The sequence below is a fragment of the Beta vulgaris genome, chromosome 5 (assembly GCF_026745355.1).
Source record: "Beta vulgaris subsp. vulgaris cultivar EL10 chromosome 5, EL10.2, whole genome shotgun sequence".
NCBI classification, from domain to species: Eukaryota; Viridiplantae; Streptophyta; class Magnoliopsida; order Caryophyllales; family Amaranthaceae; genus Beta; species Beta vulgaris.
The window spans coordinates 52,686,853-52,702,784 of record NC_079206.1 but is presented as its reverse complement, the minus strand read 5'-3'; positions in this window follow the sequence as shown (position 1 = coordinate 52,702,784).

Here is a 15,932-nt window from a genome sequence, read left to right as displayed (position 1 = left end):
GAGTAGGGACCATTAACATAAATGGAATTAGCAAAAAAGCAAATAGGTAAATTGTGGGACTTGTGTATTATATATGAAAATATTTACAAAATCAAGAAGGGAGTGATGACAAATTTGTAAATAAAGTGTGAGACCTATGTACTATATATGGAAATATTTGCAAATGTAGCAAATAAATTGAGACACCCCTAAATGGCAAAATGTAGCAAATAAATTGGGACGGAGGGAGTAATATATAATGAAAGAATTAAAGAGGTGTATGATAAATGAGAATGATATATATAATAAACAGAGGGATTATATTTGTATATTATATAACGTTGGAGTATGGGTAGGATTTTGAAATTTTTTTCATATACTTTGTTTGAACATAAAACTCTAATTTTAATTTTAATATGGATAGATTTTGTTGGAAAGCTCTTATTCTAATTGAATATCTAATTGTAATTGTAGTTTGTTCCTCCCTCCGTTTCCTAAAGATTTTTTCTCTTTTCGTTTAAGTGTGTTTCCAAAAGATCTCCCCTCTTTTACTTTATTCCTTATTTGGAATTTTTTTTTCCTTTTTTACCCTCTCATGTCCCTATCATATGGTCCACCATTACATTTTTTTTTTGGTTCCCTATCATATGGTCCACCATTACATTTTTTTTTTGGGTGTAAACCACCATTACATTATTAATTCAATTTTACTCCCTTTCTCTCTCCTACTTTAACCCCTTTTATCTCTATTATATAAGGGAAGGGGGAGCAATGGTGTCCTCTTTTGAAATGTCTATTTTGCCCCCTTTCCCTTTCTAAATTATAAAAGGAATGTCAAAATCAAAATCGCACTCAAAGAAAACTACCAAAAATTAATTTACTACACTCATTCACAAATTACTTAAAAGAAGAATCTTTACAAATCACTCATATAATTGAGAAAATCACTTATAAAAATCACACAATTCACTCAAATAATCAGGAAACTTTATTAAAATAAAATAAATACAAACTAAAACTAATAACCTAGAACGTCAATACATACAAAAACATTTTACAAAAATTTACTTACAAATCACTATTCTCAAAAACCATTCACAATTACATACTCACAAAAGTTACCTTTAACCACAAAATTTGAGAAAAATAAAGATTTTGACGGCGATAAATATTCATCCATCGGCAATTTACGAACTTCTGAAAAGGTACATAATTTTAACCTTCAAAATTATTTACATTAATTGAAATAAACAATAAAACTTAGTCGACTGTTATGTAGTTAAAAAGGAGATGATAGAATGAGTTCAAAAGGGCTTTTATACAATCATACTTAAATTTATTCATTTTCATATAAATCAAATTTAGTTTTTTCTAAAAAAAATGCCAATATTAAAATTTTTACCCGAAACTTTTGCAGGAAATCCATATTCAGAAATAAATTTTGAAAAACAAAACAATATCAAACTTTTTACGAACAACTTTTGCAAAAATCCATTTTCAGAAAAAAAAAACTACATTAATTTGCGAAAAGTAACAATTTTTGTTTTTTAAAAAAAATCCAATATCAAATTGTGTATGAATAATTTAAAATTTCATTTCAAATATAATTGAAGCTCAAAGTGTTAAAATTTAGAAAAGGAAAAAATTTAAAATATTAACGTGTGAAAACAGAATTCAGAAGTTAGACAAGGAAAAAAAAACTGAATTTAGTTTATACTTTTCGATTACAATTTTGGGATCATGGATCAAATTTTACCCTTGCTAATACCTAAAAAAGGTAAAAATTGTGTTTTAAAAAAATGAGGCACGCATCGCGTGCGTAAATTGCTAGTTTGTTTATATATCTTAACCCCTTTCTCTCTCCTACTTTACCCACCCCACACCCCACACAAATGGATCCTCCTTGGTATCTGTAGAAACAGTAACAAGGAAGATTTTTAGGAAACGGAGGAAGTACTTTATTAAGTTAGTATACTTAATATTTTTTTTCATATATTACTTTGATATAAAATTTTAAATATAGTATAAATGGATCTTATCTTAAAGTACTTTTTGAACACTTTCCAATACAAAAATTATAATTTTTCGAGATATATTAAAAGTTATAGTCGATTTACTATACATAAGTTTTTTATTGTGAACCCGACTCTATTTCTACTAATTCTAACTCCATACATGTATTCTTATTTCTTTATATCTCTATTTATATTTTATTTTTAAAAATGACATGACAGTTGATAAACGCGACAAATGGCGTCCAATTAGGATGCATAAGATTGAGACCAAGCTGTTTTCACATGCTCTGTTTGAATGTATTTTTGTCCGACATACAACAACAAAAGTTATAATGTAGAAAAACCCTATTTCTAAATTTAGAGAAATTTCCTGAGGTACTCTTGAGGTTTGGCTTAATTCTCAAAATACCCTTATTAAATCTTGAAGTTCAAAGTTTAAGTTTCAAGGGTACCTTTGGAAATCAATGTACTTGAATTTCGATATTGTAAGGGTATTTTTAGCTCAAACACAAAATTTAGGGGTATCTGAATTCCCCAAACGCAAGGGGTAATTTGAGAATTACGTCAAACATCAGGAGTACTGGAGGAAATTTCTCCTGATTTTAACATGAATAGGTTTTGTAAAAAAATTCAAATTCTAATCGCATTTCTAGTTCTAATTGTATTTGTTACTTTAATATTTCTTTTTATACATTGCTTTGATATAAAAATTTTAAATATAGTATAAATGAATCTTATTTTAAAGTAATTTTAAAACATTTTTCAATGATGCAAAAATTATAATTTTCCGAACTATATATTAAAAGTTATAATTGATTTACTCTACATAAGTTTTTCGTTTTGAACCCAACTCTAATTCTACCTATCCTAACGCTATACATGTATTTTTGTTACTTTATAACTTTATTATTATTTTTTTAAATGATATACAATTGACAAACGCGACAAATGGCGTTCAATGAGGACGCCAAATGTCGCAAGAGTTGACTTTTGGATCCCCCCCCCCACACACACAAGGTTAGGATCTTGTGAGAACATATTTATGTTTAGAACATACACAACACTTTTTAGAACATATGCAATACTTTTTAGAACATGCTTAAATTTTTGTTTTTTTAGAACATATTCAACACTTTTTAGAACATATATTATGATTTTTAGAATAATAACATATAGAACATATGCTATGATTTTCACAACATGAACACATCTTTTTACGTAAGAACTTAATCAACACATATATCTATATTTTGATATACATGTTATAAATTTTCAAGCTTATTTCCAAAATTATTTCAAGTATGTTCTAAAATATATTTAGTGCGTTCCAAATTATTTCAAGTATGTTCTACATTATTTTTAACATGTTATGAAGAAGAAAGTATGTAATTATCAAATAATTTCGAGAAATTTCTGTGTGTTTTTGGTAATTTTCAGTTGATTTTTTTTTTCATTCAAAAAATGCATAAATAAAGGATACAATACTATTCATATTACTTTTTTCATAAATTTATAAATTAGGAACACCAAAACTTTAATGCGAATATTTAGAGCACGACAACAAGATATAGAACACAACAAGAAATATTTAGAGCATAACAAAAACTATTTAGAGCCTCGTAAGAACTATTTGGAAAATAATAAGAACTATTTAGAACACAACAAACTATTTACAACACTAGAAGAACTATTTAGAACACTAGTAAAACCATTTAGAACATATATTTTACTATATTTAGAGCATTAAAACAACCACGTAGAACATCCTTTTTTTTCTTATTATTAACAAAATAAGCACAAAATTAACATTGGAGAAAAATATGTTATATGCTCTAAAAATTTAAGTATATACTTCCTCAAAAGAAAAAATTAAGTATGTTTCCAAAAAAAAAAAAAGTTCAATAAGTATGTTGTTCTAAAAGGTGTTGCTTATGTTCTAAACATATACGTATGTTTAGTTAAAAAGAATTGAATATGTTTCCTAAAAAAATAAAGTATGTTGTTCTAAAAAGTGTTGCTCTAAAAAGTGTTGCGTACATTCTATAAATTAAAGTATATTTCCTAAAGAAATGGTTAAGTATATATGTTGTTCTAAAACGTGTTTGCATATGTTCTAAAACGTATTTCACATGTTCTAAAAAGTAAATTGATCCTGTGATAACACATTCTTGGTGAGCAGATTCTTTAGTGCATTGACATCTATAGGTGTGCAAATGATGCATCTTGGGTTTTCGGAAATGGAGAGCTTGTGTAGCACATTGTTACATTTATTGTTTTAGTAGATACATTTACATTTAAGTTTGGTTTGAGGTTAAAGTTAACAATGTTGTTTGTTTTTAAAGTTACTTTGTTATTTATTATATTTCAGTTCTAAAGTTTAATTATATGTTTTCTGCTGCAAAATTCTGAATAAGCCGATAAGTTATCACACAGGAGATAATGCTTTGATGATCCTCTAACACTAGTAGAATAATGCTTATATTGCTGCGGTGGTATTGCTGCAGTTTTACCCATACACAACAATATATCACGTAAAAAGAAAAGGTAAAATATAAAATTAAGATATTGTTGCGGTTTCGGCTTAAAACCGCAGCAATATTGGTATCAAATAGGAAAAAAGTTGACTATTTGACCAGACATATTTCTGCGATTTTTGACAAAAATCGCAGCAATATATTAAAAAAATATTTTATTATATTGATGTGGTTTTTGTCAAAAACCGCAACATTATCATTAAAACATATATAAAAAACAAGTATAAAGCATGCGTATCATAGTTAGGGTTTCATTTTTTCTCACTTTTATTCTCTCAGCACTCAGCGGCCGTTTCCCTCCTCTCTCCTCTCAAACTCTCACTCTGCTCTCATCATCTCAACGGCCACTCCTCTCAGCCTGCTCTCATCATCTCACCGTTCTTCATCGTCGATCGCATTCTTCACATCGGTCATTCTTCACCGTCGGCCCACCGGCCTCGACCACAAGTCGCCACTCCTATCTTACTCTGCTCTCATCATCTCACGGGTCTTCATCGTCGTCCAGTCATCATTGTTGGTCCTTCATCGTTGTCCAGTCTTCATCGTCGTTAGCATAAGCTCGAAGACAAAGACTCCTTTCATTTTTTTTATCTTTTCTCGTTTTTTTTTTCATTTTGGTTGTTTAGATTTTTTTTTCGCAGACTCGAAGATTTTGTCTCGTTCTTTTTTTCATCAGATTCGAAGATCTGTTTTTCTTTGTCTTTTTTTTTTCGTTGTTTAATTGTTTCAAATTTCTTTATTTTTTTGTGTTTTTTAAATTGACATATCATTGAAAAATAAAGAAATTGAAAATAAAGAATAGGTAATTAATATATTAATTGAAAAAAATATAAAAATCAGAAAAGCTGATGTAATGTATTGCTGCAGCAAAAGGTAATTGCTTGACATATCACTGAAGTAATAGGTAATTATATTTTCGTTTGACATATCATGCTTTTCTGATGTAATTTATTGCTGCAGTAATATGTAATTGTTTCAAAGTTTATGAATTTTTGCTATTTTTCTGAATTTTATTTATCTTTCGAATTTAATGGCAAAATGCAAAAAAAAAAAAAAAAATTGACCTGTACCCCTACCTATTGCTACGGTTTTTGCTAGGAACCGCAACAATATGGTAATTATTTATTATTGTTTGGGCCCAAAATATGGCGAGCCCAATAATATGTAACAAGGGGAAAATACCCTCACCGGGAACAAAGCCTCACATATTAGTCCATAACCTTGCTAGGCCCATAATCGCTTAAGGGAGGAAAATACCCCTGCTGGCAATACAAGTTGCAATTCACATCTTAACCAACTCTCTATAAATAGGGAACGTATCCCCATAACTCAGGTATCTAATATCTATCACTTGAACTTCTCTCACTACTTTCTCCCTCCACAAAGTTATTTACTAACTTGAGCGTTGGAGGGGCGTTCCTAGGGCACCCCCCAGGGCAGGTTTCCTTATTTTGCAGGATTATGGCCGACCAAACAAGACCTGCTCGAAATGGACGGGGCACAGCTCGATACGACTCCCCAAATATCATATTACAAGTTTTTACCCGAAACAATTATAAAATAGAGTATATTGTTGCGGTTCACCCTAGAAACCGCAGCAATATACTGAATTTTGCTAATATAAAAGAAACATATTGCTCCAGTTTTCGCTAGAAACCGCACCAATATGTTAAAATATTGTTGCGGTTAAAAACCGCAGCAATATATTAATTACCTATTGCTGCCCCCTTAATTGTTGCGCGGCCAAAACCGCCGCAATAGGCGACTTAATGACCGCATCAATAAGCATTTATTCTACTAGTCTAAGTTTTATTTTTGAAAAGTATTTTTTGAAAAGAGAGAATTATCGGGGTATTACAATTGTGGTGTAGGTTGATTTTTTGGTGGGCCGAGGTGGTGGTGGTTTCATAGTTGGTTAGGGTGGTGGGTGGGATGATTGTTGCGTGGGTAGAGGTGGTGGTGGTTTGTAGTTGGTTGTGGGTGGGTCGATTCTTGGATAGGTGTGGGTGGTGGTAGTAGCGACAAAGGTGGCAAACATGGTTGTTGCATGTGGTAGGGGCAGTGGTGTGGTGGGAAAGGGGGAAATCGTAACTTCACGTGCCACTAACAGAGCAAAACTAACGTTTTTTCCAATTCTGTTAAGTGGTAGTGATTCCAACAAAAATTAGTCAATCTTGATATTTATGTAAAATTTCAGACAACCTATGTGTTTATTTTTAAAAAGTGTCCAAAGTATGGTATTTATTAACAAATTTTCCTTAATTTTAGGTGTGCCATGGCCGTTGTTCATCAAAGAATTAGGTTTATATTCTATGCAATTTCAAATCCAGCAAGTGCTAGTGCTTTGGGCAGTGTTTACCGATTGTAGGGAGAGAAAAGCTTGAATCATCACTGTGTTGTTTTTAGAGTCATACTGGTGATACTGCACGATGAACCCCTTGTAAGTGTTGACTCTTCAACAACAATTTTAATACCCCTATGTGTGCAGGAGGCGACTAGTAGATATTGTTCATTTTGGGCCATATTTCGCAAGAATTTGCTTTGGTGCAGAAACGAAGTCCTACCCAAAAGACCTCTACTAGGTTGAGGTGTCCACCTCTTAATAAAGAAGGATTCATTCTCCCTAACTTTCGATGTGATATAGCCAAGATTTTAGGCACCTCCCCCCCTCCTTTAAGAAGTCTGCGTCCCCGTAGGCACTACAGGACATCGAAATGGGACATGGCTCTTATACCATCTGTAACACCCCTACGTATGCAGGATCCTAGTAGTAAATATTGTCCTCTTTGGGCCCTATCTCGCAAGGATTTGCTTTGGTGCATATCCAAAGTCCTAAAGGTCTTGACTAGGTTGAGGTGTCCACCTCTTCTTAAAAAAGGATTTGTTCTCTCCAACTTCCGATGTGGTATAGCCACGATTTTAGGCACCTTTCCCCCGGAACCCCCATGGGTGTTACAGGTGGTATCAGAGCCAGGAGTCATTCTAGTGTCTTGTAGTGCCTATGGGACGCTTGCTCTTTAAAGGAGGGGAGAAGGTACCTAAGATCTTGGCTATCGCACATCGCAAGTTCAGGAGAATGAAACTTTCTTTATATAGAGGTTGACACCTCAACCTAGTAGAGGCGTTTTGGGTAGAATTTCGGTTCCACGCCAAAGCAAATCCTTTCGGGCTATGCCCAAAGAGGACAATATCTACTAGTGGGATCCTACACACCTAGGGATATTACAACAATTGTCAATCGAGAAAGATGATGGGATTGTGCCCTGGGGAGAGTGGTTGAGACAAATCAAAATCTTGTGTATTCCCCCATACATCGCTTTGAAAAAGCAAGATCGTCCAATTGCAAAGAAAGAAGATTTGTTGATCTCACGTGCTATTCGAAAGGATGTGATTATATATACATGTTCACCAGTTCAACATTTCTTAGGTATGAGACACTCCTGTAAGTCAAATAGTCCTATCAGCTCAACATTTCACGGTGGCGTGAAGATGATGATGAGAAAATGATGGCGAGTGGCGTGAACATCGACTGACAACTAGCGAGTGCTGGTCGCGACACGCTGGTGAGTCGGTGAATGGGGACTCACAAAAATTATTTCCCCTCTCTCTCACTGAGTGAGTTATTGTGAAGTGAAGTCAACATTGAAAATAGGATTGTCATCAAAGTGAGTTGTTTTGATTTAGTGTTTAGGAAATGATACAAAAAATACATATACACAGATATAAAAATAATACAAATATGAAGATCTAGTTAAATACATTGAACATTAAGTAAAAAAAATGGATCATCTTAGATTTTTAGTAAGGGGACCTAACTCTAAAATGTTATGTCTCGTCAAAAAAAAATATTATGACTACGTAATACGTAATTTTCTTTTACATAAGACACATTTTTAAAAAAATAAGATCCAACATGCATTTAGAATTTGACACTATAATAATCACTGCTGCAACATATGTTTTTTTTTAACCTAAGACATAAAGTTCAAAAGTTATGAACAAATGTACATTTTAATGAACTCGAAATTCTTTTGTTTTGCCATACTTTGTTGACATTTGATTTTTGATAATAGGACCCAAATTTAATGCTTTTTAAGTCCTCAATATATTCATTTGCGTAAGAAACAACTTTCAAAATCAAGATAAATCATGGTACATTTAGAGTTTAGCAATATAATATTTAGAGTTGCAACATATGTTCTTTTCCTTAATACACAAAGTTCAAAAACTAAGACTAAAAGTATAGTTTAATGAACTTACTATTCTTTTGTTTTGCTCCACTATATGGTTTATGTTAAATAATAAGATACAAATTTAATGCTCTTTTTTTAATTCCCAAAAATGTTTAGTTGTTCTAGTATTGTAGTTCAGGGAAAATTTTCGAATTTAAAATACGATATTAATGTAACTTAAATCTTAAGAGAAAAGACATACAAGCCACTAGTAGAATAATTGCTTATTGCTGCGGTGATATTGCTGCGATTTTACCCATACGCAGCAATATATCGCATAAAAAGAGAAAAAATAAAATAAATTACCATATTACTGCGGTTTTGGCCGAAAACCGTAGCAATATAGTTTCAATGGAAATATTATGAATTTTTTTTACCATTTAACCAAACATATTGCTGCGGTTTCTAGCAAAAACCGCAATAATATATTAAAAGAATAATAAAAAATATTATTTTAATATATTGCTGCGTTTTTGACAAAACCGCAACAATACATCCTTAAATAATATTTAAAGATGCTGGGCTTTATTTGTGCGCCTCTCACTCTCACTCTCACACAAGCTAGGGTTTTTCATTCTCTCACCTCCTCTTTCACGCGGCCTCTCTCCTTCCTCTTTCACGCTGCCTCTCTCTTCTCTCCTCTCGCCTCACAACATCTTCGATCCGACGACTTACATCTTCGATTAGGAGACGTCATTAGAGAACCGTCTCACACGCCGTTCGACATCTTCTCCACATGACCGACGATTTTCCTATTTCGTTGTCACCAAGTCGCCGTCACCAAGTCATTCGCACCGTCATTAAGGCGTTCTTCTCGAGTCATTTTCTCTATCCTCTTTTCTTCTCTTTCGTCTTCCATTGATTCTGCTAGATTTTCAATTTCATTAGTTCATATATACAGATTTTAATTTCCTGTAATTGCATTTATTTTTGCATTTTCTTTTCCTATTTTCGCATTTTTCATTTGTCTGAATTTAATTCAATCATTTTTGTTAATTTTTTTCAATCAATTTTATTTTTTTAGGTTGATCATGTCGTTTTTCAGAGGTCTTTCAACTCTCTCAAAGCTTCGTCCGCAACAGATGGTCTCTACCAAGTCGTTCGCCCTAATTTCGTCTGCACCAGTTCGTCTCCACCGAGTTGTTCGCCCCAACTTCGTTCGTCTCCACCAACTTCCAATTTCGTCGTTCCGTCCCTTCTCAAGATCTAATGATATTTTTACTTTTTTTCTTTAATTTAAAATTTTCTTTATTAGTTTTCTGGACTTTTTTATTTTCTTTTACGTTTTTTTAACTTTTTTATGAGGTCTGTTTTTTTTATATATATATTTTGTATATAGGATTTGTAAAATATTATTTTTGTTGAATATATGGCAGTTTGGGAATTACTTTTGTGCTGCTATTGTATTGTAATAGTCTTCTTGAATTTAAAATGTTCATATTATAAGTGTATTATAATTACCAAAAATTTACGCTTGAGAAATGGGGAAAAAAAAAATAAACCTGCCCTGCACCTATTGCTGTGGTTTTGGGAAGAAACCGCAGCAATAAACCTGTATTTTTAATATTAAAAAAAATATATTGCTGCGGTTTTCGCAAGAAACCGCAGCAATATTCCTGTTTTTTTATTAATAATTACAGCATATTGCTGCGGTTTTACTCAGGAACCGCAGCAATATCTTAATTACCTATTGCTGCCCCCTTAATTGTTGCGCGGCCAAATCCGCAGCAATATGCCACTTTTTGACCGCAGCAATAAGCATTTATTCTACTAGTGAAGATTTTACAAGGAAAACTTCCTAGGCCCAATAGGAAGAAAAGCCTTGACCCCAAGGGATTTTAACTCAACTTTACTATAATAGGCCAAAAGAATCGCTCTTTACAACCTATTAAGGACCTTCTCTGATCCTCTAGGAACTTGTTCCCAGTCACTCAGTTCCTCCTGAACTGATGACACTCACTTTGACTTCACTCGAAGTCTTCTCTTTTCTCTCTTTTTATCTCAAGGATATTCTCAGATTTTCTCTCACCCAAACACTTAGAGTATTACAAGGAAATGTAGAAGAAAAATACAGAAAAACTCTCTCAAAATAATGATTATCTTTTGTGCTCGAAAGTTTTATCTTTTCTTCAAATAATTTCTCTCTTATATAGCTGCTCCAATTCTCCTTCTCATCCGTTTATGAAGCTCCACTTTCTCCATGATGCGCATTTGTAATAGAAAGAAGATCATGTTGCGATTTTTGTTCCACTCGTTCCACCATTTTTGTAATGACTATCAACTTCTATCAACTTCCACCATTATCCGTTAGTGTGGAAGTGCAATGAGATTATTAGGGAGCTCAACAGTTAGTTGCACATTCATAGCAAATGGTTCAAGTAGTTAGTTAGTTTCAAGCAAGTAATTCCTCCTTTTATGCATTACTCGTTCCAACTGATTTTTGCATCCTTATGACATGCTTGCTCTAATTGTTTTTTCAAGCCACAATAACATATCTAATAACTATAAGAATCTTTGATACAAAGATTCTTTAGTTAATAGATCATTAAACATACCTCATAATAAAACTCAAAGTGCATTAAAATAATATCTTGACTTAGATTATAAAATCTTTCTTTACAAAATATATTAAATAAAAGGAAAATTTTATATGGTGACCCTCAATTTTTTTAAAACTATTTGGTAGACAAATTTTATCTTTTCTCTATTTGGTAACATCTACTCTATTTTTTTTAATTTTCGTTAACCTTATTGCATTTTAAAATCATTTTTTAATTTAAAAACTGATTTTTCAATTACAAAAAACAGATTTTGAAATTAAAACCCTCCCCCAACATAACCACCCATCCCACCCTCCTTTCCCCTCCCCTAGCCTGTAACCACCGCCTCCTCCTTTCCCCTCCCCTAGTCTCGAGCTCACCACCCCACCCCACAACCTGTGACCACCGCAATCCCACCCTCTGCAAGCACCCACACCTCAACAAACCAGCTCTTCCCACAGCTTTATCGCCTCCTTCCCCTTCCCGTTCCCGATTTCAGCTCCCCATCCCCGTTGTCGATTTCTGCCACCCTCCCTTATGCGTTCTCGATTACGACCTCAACTCCCTACCCCATCCCCAATTTTGACCCTCTCCCCTTCACACAACCTCCCACCGCATGTTATACTTGCAAAATTTCATTAAGTATGAATTGTGTAATAAATATGATGGCAAAATATAGTTTGAGTTTAACATTTTTTTTAATTTTATGTAGCCACCGCACTTAGGCATGTACTTCAAACTTCTATTGTGTGGTCTCTCTCTCTTTTTTTTTTTTTTTTTTTGATAATGTATGCTTTTGTTTTTCGAGTTTTTTTTGTCGGAAACCCTTTAAAAGTGTCTTTTTGTGAGGAACAACCTTATAATTTATTTTTGTGAGAAACAACCTTTAAACTCTATTTTCTTGTCAGATCAGAACCCTCAACCATTCCCCGGCATTGACTTGATTTTTCCGGCGAAGACTTTTTTTTACCCTTTTCCCTCCTCCAATTTTTTCATCCCAACCTCACCCCAACCTCCAGCCTCACCCCTATTCTCCATCCCCCTTCCCTCTCTCTCCATCTCTCCTCCCAGCCCCACCTTACCCTAACCTCCAGCTTCACCCCTCATTCTCTCTCCTCTACCCTCATTGAACGCTACCACTGAATACCGATAGTGCTGGCCGTTTAGACAATTTGTATGTATGAAAGACGGGTGTAAAAGAAAGTCTTCTGACATATGTACTGTGAAGCCAAGCTGAAGATTAGGTTGAAGGGCAACAAGTGGGCTGTGACTAAGTTTGTGAAGGAGCACAACCACGCCTTAGAGAGTTCTAATAAGGTGCACAGTATTCAGCCACACAAGCATTTTCCTGGCGCTGTGCGTGAGTGTTCAGTGAGGGTTCAGTGAGGAAAGAGAATTGAGGGGTGAGGCTGGAGGTTGGTGTAGGGCTGGGAGGAGAGAGGAAGAAAGATATTGTGTACTTAATGGCTCAAACACTTTACATTTACACCCACTTAGTGTTTAGCCACGCTTTCCATAAACTAGCACTGTGTCATAACATTGACAAGCACATAAAGAAATAATTGTTTGTCACATTCACTTCAAGCAAGCTATGGCACAAACCTATATTCAAAAATCAACATAACAATGAAGGCAACTTAACCCCCAAAAAAATGCTTTGCCTATCCACCATTTATATCAACAACAAAAAAATTCAACCACGTACCAACACTAACTGTTCGTCTTCTAATCCTACTTGAATAGCAAAGGAAGCCCATCAAAATACACTGTCATATCTTTTTCAAACTAATAAGCAATGAGGTCCCTGGCTCCCTGCCATTGTTGTAGATGATATCATTAAGTACCCAGTTATCCATACCTTCTGGGCAATCAAGATATCCATACATTGACCATCTGTGCCATTTTTTGCAAGTAAACTCAACATTTATTTTATCCCGCCACTCCAGAAGATATGGAAGAGCAAAATATCCACATCACTGCAGATTTCATGTGCATTCTCCACGATGTCAAACCTAGTTCATCATTAAAAAAAATAAAGTTCAACATCATCCTAAACTAACATCGATCTACTAAAGAGTAATAATGGGCCATGATAGTTTATTTTGTTGTTTCCATATTGTTATTTGGACATATCATTAGTCTTATTGCCCCTTACAATTTCATTCTAAACTATAAAATTTAGGGGTTCAGATTTAATATTATTGTGTTTAACTATGGTTCAACTACAATTTTCAAATATCTAACTTATACATGTTCTACTTAACTTCTATATTGACAAATTGATAATGGGGCTTAAAACTGATTTTTGGTCATCTACACAGTTTTGTTTGGACATTGTCAAAATGTGGTTGCCACATGGTAAACTCATTTAATGTACGTATTAATATGATATGACCAACCCATGGTAAAGTGATGTCGAAATTACAACACTAACCACAACTACTAAACTAACTAAATCAACTTCACTATAAGAATTATAAAATTACAGACATCAACTTCAAAAAATTTAAGTTCAGTTTTAATTAGCTCAACCACAAACATCATAGAAAAACAACAAAAACACTCTGCAAATAAGTAAATTATTACTACCACAAACAAATAAACAATCATTGTTTCACACAATTCAGGAAACATGCCAATAAACAAAAGATTTCGCAATTTTAGAATTAAAATACAAATGACTTACCATTTGGAGGAGAGAGGTTTGGAACTTTCCTTTGATGCGGGGCACATGGGTTGTCGTCGTTTTGAGCCATCATAAAGGAACAAAAGATAAGAGAAATGTGTTAAAAAAATAACCTTTTGAGGAAGATGACACAAGAAGTGAAGCGAGAAACTGGAGAAAAAAGTGGCGAACTTGGGAAAAAGAAAAGTGCAAGGGAAGGTGGTTAAATATACTGGATGACAAAAAAACGGGGATACAAAGCGCCAAAACGAACAACGACTATATAGTTCCTGAAATTTGTGCGGCTGGGGAAGTTAATAGAAGTTGCTTTGTTTTTCTAAAGGGTAATAATGGGCCATGATGTTTTATTTTGTTGTTTCGATATCGTTATGTGGACATAACATTAGTCTTGTTGTTCCTTACAATTTTATTGTAAACTATAAAATGTAGGGGTTCAGATATAATATTATTGTGTTTAACTAATGTTGAACTACAATTTCCAAATATCTAACTTATACATGTTCTACTTAACTTGTATATTGACATAGTGATAATGGGGACTAAAACTGATTTTTGGTCATCTACACAATTTTTGTAACACCCCAATAATTCTCTCCTTTTTAGAAAATACTTTTATAATATACAAGTAGAGAATTACCCAAGTATTATCGCCCGTGTGATAACGTATCGGCTTATTCACAATTTTGCAGCAGAAAACAATTAATTAAACTTTAACTTTATTAAAAGTCAATAAGTAAATAAACAAATATTTAGGACTTAAACAAACCAACTTAAACAACTCAAACAAACTTAAATAAAACATGTTCTTAATAATGCAGAAATTAAACTATGCTAGTAACACAATCTCTCCACTCTAGATTCCCAATGATGCATATTTGCGAACCTGTAATGTCAATGCTATACTGAATCTGCTCATCATAAGGATCATCACAGGATCAATAAGGCAAAGCCATGATCACACACACAAACAAAGCACGTAATCAGCAAAGTTGAGTACTACATATCAAACATAAGCATTCCTAAACATGATACTACATAACAACGTGCAGGGATAAATAATAACATAATCATATAACATTCTACAGACAACTTTTACTAAACTAAACTCTAAACATCTTTTTGTTATTTTAAATGAAATAGTTATTGGACCCTGAGTTGTCCTACCAACCAACCTTCATTACGAAGACGGAATACGTGAGCCACTACGTATTCCCGAATGACCTACGATATCGAGGAATCTTTGGACTAAAAGAGGAATGGGGATCAACCATCCTAAAAAAGCTATGGCACGCTCACCATAACCCCAACTCCCAATGTCCAACTCTAGACGTGCACAATCTAAAGTCTACAACTATTCTCGTCACACTTTACGTTAATTACCAATTATTACTTGTTATGACAAACACACACAAGCAACACGGAAATAATCAAATAATCACAAATGAACTTCTTTTATCTTAGGATTTAATAAGTGATCACAACTTACAATCCAAAATTACTTCCTTTAATCCAATCCATTTTATTTGTTGAACCTAGCCAACAATCCAACTTACCTTTACATAGGCATAACCCCAACTTACCAAATAAGGCCCACAGTCCTCATAAGACAATAAAATAATACTCATCAAGGAATACATGAAATGATTCAATTCTCTATAACGTATATCAATTCCTCATGCGAATTAATAAATAAACTTTCTTTTCATGCTTGTATCAAATAATCCATACAAACATACAATCCAGTACTCATAATAAATCTCAATTCACATGCTTGCACACAGGCATAAAACATGTAATAATCAAATACTAGAAATCATATATATATGAACATAATAAGTTCCTATACATGATACTAAAAATCTCTTAAGATATGATACTAATCACATAGCACGTAATTATGTACGTACCTCGTGTAAACTAGCCTGTAGGCCACTTTTAACTCTCTA